Here is a 7,644-nt window from a genome sequence, read left to right as displayed (position 1 = left end):
TTATAGCTGCAAAGGGTGGGCCGACATCATATTAACCCCTATGGATTAAGAATGGGATGCCACTCATGTTCATATGCGTGTGAAGGCAGACGAGCAAATACTTTTGGCAATATAGTGTATGTATAATGACCACATTATCTGCTATTTACGTACTTACCTAGCTATTCCATTATTCACTAAAAGTATTCCTCTAGATTAAAGGACTAAGTCATACACATTCTGGCAAAGAATGATTTGTGACAAGGATGCACTGTTGTATAAAAATATGGAGAACTGTGTGCAGAAGTTTAGGCACCCTGGCCAAACTACATATTTTGTGGTATATTGACTTTTGAATTAAACACTTCTGCCACAAACTAAACTTTTTTTCTGTGTTCAATCACAGCTACTGTATATTTGATTAATTAAAAGAATAGTTACTATATTTACATAGTTATATTTGATTAATTTAAAAAATAGTTACAATACTAGTAACACTCCGTTGGCAGGTATCACAGGATTTGACATACTGGAAAAAAGGAATAGAACATAAAATGTGGCTTGTCCAAAAGTGATGCCACATTTTATATTTTATGTTAATTTTCTCCCAATATGTTAAACTTGGCAAATAAATGGAAACTGTGCCCTAATTTCTGCCGAAAATGTTATATCTAAGTTTGCACCCTGTAGAGGATGTGTAAACTTTTCACTTTCAGGTTTTCAAACATTTGCATATGACTATATACGATCACTACTACGCAAATGCCTTTATTAAAGTTTTCAGTTTTTCCTAACTACATTTTAAGTTTTTATTACTAATAATGAATAATTCCTTTTTTTCACATAGTCTTAGGTGCTTATTATACCAGAAGGAATAAGACAGTTGACCAAACTGGAGAGATCAGTGACAAAACTCTTGATAAAACGCAGTAGAGGTCGCACTACCCATTGCATCATTTTTTCCCCTGTAAAACTATTAAGGAAAGCATTACATGGGGAAATAAGCTTTAATAAGTAAATGTTTGGGTTCACTACAGATTTTTTGTTCTTAACCATATTTTACCATCACAAATATCTAAATAGCTATTGTCCTCCACTTTGAACCACTAGATAGTGTAACATTCATGCTGCAACAAGAAGAGTAATGACAACACTGATTTAGTCACTTGATTGAACTGGAAACAAAGACTTTTTCAACAAATTCATTGTAACATCTCATTAACAATTTACTTGGCTTTGATCTTTAAACAAAAATAGGTTTAAAATGACCTAAAATACATGTAAACTACATTTTGTACAATGAAAAGGTGACTGTCTTTGATTTGTCATAATTACAGAACATACCTACATTATTGAGGCCACAGTGTATGCATCTCCAATGCATATTCTGAAATATGCAGCCTTTTTTTTTTTTAACTGTTGCCTCTGCCACACCTCTGGTGCTCACTCTCGCTCTCTTTTCCCCTCACAAATTGAATTAGGCCCATCATGATCATGACATTTTAGCTGATGATCAATTGCTATATAAACAATTGTGATTTAAAAAATTTGTCTTTTTTGTTAATTGTATGCAACTATCAAAGTACAAGCCTAAAGTGGCCAAATTGTCTGATTAAATATCTTGTTCCCAACTGATGATAGACACAGCTCAAATAAACAAACGTTGCTCATTGCATACATGTCACCAGACTGAAAGCCAACTGTGGTAAAACACTGTACTGAGCTTAAATAATTGCGATTAGGTCATTATACAATAATTGTGACAGACCTACAATGAACAGACAGGCTCAAAGGACACATCAGTTACAAAAAGCATGATGAAAGCATGAGTCAACTTAGCATTTTGACATTAGGTTAAGTCTAAGCCATGCTGTGTTCCGTAAGTGGAAAATTAATTTTAAATGGTTTTAGTATTTTTTCCCCATTCATCAGCAATCAACAGTTCACTCCAGCATTCCTCCTGCCTCCCAACTCTAGTTTTGGAAATAAGTTGTGCAACAACACGAATATAGTAATCTTTTCTCCATTTAAATTTTGTTCAGGATGTCATGAGAATACCAAGTTGTGAGGCCAGGATTGTGAATCAAATTGAATTGATTGTATCGTTACACACCTATAATTGCACCACTAAAAACTCCTGCTTTCTACACTCCCAGACCAGGAATAGCGTCACGTCTCCAGCTTAACATGTAGTTTAGGATATTTAGGATGAACCATTTGTACCACCTGAGTCCTGGCCTTGAAAGAAGAGAATAAATAACTTGCCAATAATAAATGCTTTTGGAAAGAACTCTTTTACATATCATTGACATAATCATGCCATAAACGTTTCATAGCAGAAATTAAATGCAGTATATTTAGCAAAAATTAGCAAGTGGCATAAGCTGTCATGACATCAAAGAATGGTACGTCTATCATGACAGTTACTGGTTTTAACCCGTTAAAATCCCAGGCTTATTACACAGTAACCTTCAGTAACTTCATGGACTTCGATGCAAACTGGCTGAGCAATTCTTGGGTTATAGACGCCTTTGGGCCCGTGGCCATTTAAGGGGTTAAATGCCTCTGGCTTTTGTACACATACCTATTTTGTTAACATTCTTTGCAGGTGTACATTAATGATTATCTTTAAATGCACAATTTGTGTTAGTCAACCTCTAGCCCTTCATTAGTTCCTTACCACAGAACCGCTATTCTGTGGACTGGATTTTTTGGTTGGTCATGCCTGATATATTCATATCAGCACAACACACACCACTAGTGTCCTGAGACCAACAAATTGTGCTGCAACAGATGATCTACGGTCAGTTTAAACCTACAATTTTAAACCTACAAAGTGCACTTAGATCAGGTATGTCAGACTGGGGATGTTCTGGCCCAAAATTCTGCAGATATTGGTGTTTACCCTCATCTAAGGCTCTGAATTCAGTTAATGAAGGCCTTGCTAATTAGCTGATGAGCTGAATCAGGTATGTTTAATGAGGCAGTTTGCTGAAGTCTGCAGTGTTTTGACCCAGGAGGACTGGAGTCTGACACGTGTCTTGCGTGGTAGCTGTAGTTGATAAAAGACCCTATGAGTGTATGTGCAAGGCACCTAATAATGCCACAATTGTACCTAATAATCTAACAATTCAGTTGTAAATATTCCAGTGGTGACGACTTTTTTTCTTCTTCCTTTTCCTCTTTTGTTGTGTTCCATCCACCTAATGTGCTGAGCAGTCACTAGCCGCTCTGCTAAGCACAGTTCTTGAGATTGAGAAACAGAAGCAGTGCACCTTTAGCACCTTATGGTGACGTACGCTGAAAAAAAGACTTTAAAAAGCATCTAATCAGGCTGCCCTAAATTTTTCAGTTCACTGATACTCTAAGTTGACCAAACAATAATCTGCCTTACATTCTGTTAAATTATTATTCAAAGTTTAATGGCATCTAATTTTTATCTAGCCATCCATCCATCTGTCTTCTAAACCTCTTATCGTTCTGGGTCGCCGGGGGGGCTGAAGCCTATCCCAGCGCTCATTGGGCAGAAGGCAGGAAACACCCTGTTAGCAAGAATTAAACAAACAGATGATGCAAGTTAGTCTGGGAGAGCTTTTAAAAAAACAATGCAGAGTTTGTGTTTAGTGTGAGACCAAATATTCTCTATAGTGTTTACATATGGACTGTATGGAATGTGGAATGACGAGTCAAAATATCAATAAAAACATATATTTGGGGCTTATATTTTTTGACAGGGGAATGTACAGTGAAGATTGGGCAAAACTACTTTGAAAGTAGTGGAAGTAGTGATGGCTGAATACTGAATACTGTCCTGTATTCAGTAATGTATTCTGCTGCCATGCATAAAAAAGTAAAGTATTGAGAATATATTTAGGATACGTTTAAACGTTTACGATACTTTTAGGAATTTTTTTTTTTTCCCCCCACACTCTTAAAAACATGTTTCTTCAAGGGTTATTAAGTAAAGACTATGGTTCTATACAGAACCATGAACACTTATGATTTCATGCTTTAATGGTTCTCTGTATGGTAAAATGGTTCTTCAGACTGATGGAGAGTGTTGCAACACACACTAACACACCACCACCACATCATTGTTACTGCAGTGCTGAGAATGATCCACTACCCAAATAGTACCCGCTCTCTGAGGGTCCAGGGGGGTCCTGACCACTGAAGAACAGGGTAAAAGGGGGCTAACAAAGTATGCAGAGAAACAGATGGACTACAGTCTGTAACTGTAGAACTACAAAGTGCACCTATATAGAAAGTGGAGCTGATAAAATGGACAGTGAGCGTAGAAACAAGAAGGTGGTCATAATGTTATGCCTGATCAGTGTATACCATGGTTTAAACCAAGGGATCGGCAACATGCGGCTCCTTTGCTACCCTGTTGTGATTTCACAGCAGAATTAGATTTAAAAAATAAATAAATGCTGAACATTGGGTCACTGGTTTTTAGCCTCTCTCAAGAATCGTCCTTCGGCCTCAGTTTGGCCAACAGGAGAGCAGGTGGCATGTCTGGTAGTTCCCTTCAACATAGACGAAAAGCTGGTTTTACTTGGCCAAAGCGTGTCACGCAAAAGTTGAAATCATTTGAACTTTGTATGACTGCTGCAGCTCAGAGGCGAGCTCAGGTAACGGAGTACGCTACGGCAGACAACCATCCCACACATCCTAATGTATATAATCAGAGATGTTATAAGGGAGGAGACTGGTTAAAATATGAATGGGAAAGCTCATAACGCTAAACATGGTGTCTGTTCGCAGAGAAAGTCCTGCCCTTTAAGAAAAAGAGCCAGTCAGCTGGCTGGTTATGCTGCGAGCGGAGAAGCGTTGACTCTTGGATTTTAAAAAATACATGTGGCAGCGTAATTGTTAGCATTTCATGTAATAACTTTCTATGAGGGAGCGTTTAGAGGCATCAAACTCTAAAGACTTCTGGTTCCTATCACCACCACTGTGAACAATTCTGACAAGTTTCTCTAAAACAGAGCAAGACGCACTAAACCTCTCTGAATGACTGTTTTCATCTTCATCATTTAGTTACTCAGACATTTGAAGAATCATTCCCTTTTAATGCCTTTTAAGGGTGTGGTAGTCCAATAGGTCTCAACCCACCTCTCCTCCCACCTCCCCTTTTGTTCATCAGTAAGACTGTACATCTACTCCTGTACACATTCTGTAGTAGAACAGGAGAAACTGACTAGCAAATGGGAAGCGCTGCCATCTGATTTGGCAGTATTGATTCAAGAGAAACCTGAAGAACCCGACTGTGAGTAGGAACCTATTTCCTTTTCTGGCAGTAAGTAAAACGAAAGCCTTTTAATTTCCTAATTCATCAGTATTTTTCTGTGATCAAACAGTACGGTCTGCTGTGAGTGCAGTATTTTAACAGGACATGCAGGAGTGCAGATGAGTTTGTTGATGAATCAAACATTTTGATTTTACATATGGATAGAATTATACAGCTTAACAAAACTGCTTTAATTCCTCATAGTGATTTTCATGTTTTGCCTTTGATATATTCTGACCATTTACAACATTTTTAAGTAGAAATCTTTCAGGACCAAACTTGGTGTTCTGTCAATTTTGTTCTGTTTTCACATAAATCACGTCATAATATCCTTCAGAATTCTTTCCTTGGAGTGGATGGATGGTAAGAACTGGTGTTTTTGTTTTGGTGTTGCTGTTTAAGGACATTTTTTCACTATTTGTACGGGTGCTTTGTGAATGTGCATCCAGACTACCTAGATTTTCTGGTTTAGCAAGAGGCACGCAGGGAATGACTGACCTTTGAACTGCTTTTTAGTACAGGTTATAAGAGAAGAGACCCCAACAAGCCCATCTAACTCTAAATATGGACTTTCTTTCATATGGACATTGCAGTTTTTAGTGTTATATAATGAAATATCAATCTCACTTAACATAATCAAGCAAAATGTAATATGATTTATTTATTTTTTTTAATTCTGGAACCAAAAATGAAGGCACCCTTTTAAGCCCACCTCTGTTCACAAAAAGTCTAGTCAGTGTTTTATTTCAGAAAAATTGTTTATTTTAATAATTACATTCCACCTTCGGTAATTTACTCACAGCACTATTTGGAACAAAATGTAGGCCTACCGCCTAAAAAGTGCAGAGTATTATGCTAAATTGTAATCAAACTAAGTTGTAGAAGAATGTTTTTTATATTTTACAGATAAGAAGCTTCAACTCATTTCATATTCTGCCATATTCACATTGTGGACAGGAAATCCATCTGAGGATATTCTCTGTCAATCATTTTTTTCTGACCCATACCCTTTTGAGACCCATGTTCCTGAACATGAAGAGGTCAAAAAGCCCTGTGTTCTTACAGAACCCCATAAAAAGATGGTGCAAACTTTACCAAAACTATGAATGAATTATCACCTTTCAGCAAATATAGGAGTTCAGTTGATGAGGTTTGCAGGCAGACAAGTACTGCTGACTGAAAAAACTGACTTTCTTTTTATTTGTTTTTGGCTTTGCAAACGAGTAGAAAACAAAACACTCTACTCTGTCAAGATGTGGGGCGTCTTACAGTTTATTCTTATGACCGGATCTAGAAAAAGCTGGCAAGCTACAAACTAAAAACTTGACCAAAGTAATGTCAGACAGCAATGGTTGCTTTGCACTGATCTGAAGGCTGTTGGACAAAACGTTCTGGGCTATGCAGAAAAAAAAGCAGGCAGCACAAGCTCATTTTACACTCTACTCATATAGATATGATGGAATAAAGTTTTCAAGTTCATTTAGCAGTTTCATGTTTGGTATCAGCAAACTCGCTGTTTTTATGCTTAACATACGAGGTGAAATAAGTTATGATATGACTGGGCTTTTAACATTAGAGACATATTGTGTAGACGGTTTGCCTTTAGTCTCCTAAGCTCCTCTTTCAGAGAGTGGCTACCACCTTCAAGGGCCCAGATATCAGGCTGGAAAACCAGAGACAGTAACAAACTACAGATTCCAAAAATGAGAACTGATAGATTTCGAAAGTCACCCATTCCTTTTTTTACAAGAATAGTAAACGAAGATTTATAGAATGGCTTGCATCTTTATGAGGCATACAGTGTCGTATTTATTTATTTATTTATTTAATTTCATTATTTTCTTTCTTTTATAAATGTGTAAGTGAGTATTGTAAATACTCATGTAATTCAGTTTTGCTTTCTGTAAAACTGCAAAATGAGTGTGAAATAAATTCAATTCAAACATTAACTGAAATATAAGACGGTTGGTGTGTGTCTGTTTATCTTAAAGGCTGTAGACTGACTGCATTTCTCTGTATACATTTCAGGCCACGTGTCACTTATGGCTTTTTGTGGTTTCCTTCTGGGTTTATTTCAAAGCAGCAGCAGCAAAATTCTGAGTAGTGTTCTGTGGCTCGTAGAAAAACAGGGCAGTGCTGGAGGTCACTGAACTATAACATCATTGACTCAACCGGTGTGCATATATCCTTAAGAAAATGAGGCGGGACTTCATCTGCTAAGAAGGAGGAGTTTGCATTGAAAAATGCAGAGACGATTCACGCCCCCTAGTCTGCCTGTCATAAGTTGTACCCATTTTGTTTTGCAACAACTTCAGTAAAAAAAATTCAGTAGAAAGATTCTTCAGACGGTTTTAAGATCTCCCTGGCCCTGA

The 7,644-nt window shown here is 37.2% G+C and overlaps 1 protein-coding gene across 3 annotated transcripts in view; it reads left to right on the top strand.

Annotated features, from left to right (window-relative positions):
• The first annotated feature begins 5,063 nt into the window (after positions 1-5,063).
• LOC118801314 overlaps positions 5,064-7,644 on the top strand; it is a 41,163-nt gene continuing 38,582 nt past the window's right edge. For 2 of the 3 annotated variants that reach the window (XM_036561568.1, XM_036561571.1), the window contains exon 1: positions 5,064-5,251. The gene's annotated coding sequence lies outside the window, so the exon portion shown is untranslated. Of the gene's footprint in view, positions 5,282-7,644 lie in introns of all 3 variants that reach the window. The other variant, XM_036561570.1, reaches the window with a different exon arrangement.

This window comes from Colossoma macropomum, unplaced genomic scaffold (assembly GCF_904425465.1).
Source record: "Colossoma macropomum unplaced genomic scaffold, Colossoma_macropomum, whole genome shotgun sequence".
NCBI classification, from domain to species: Eukaryota; Metazoa; Chordata; class Actinopteri; order Characiformes; family Serrasalmidae; genus Colossoma; species Colossoma macropomum.
This window is presented reverse-complemented; position numbering and strand designations above follow the sequence as displayed.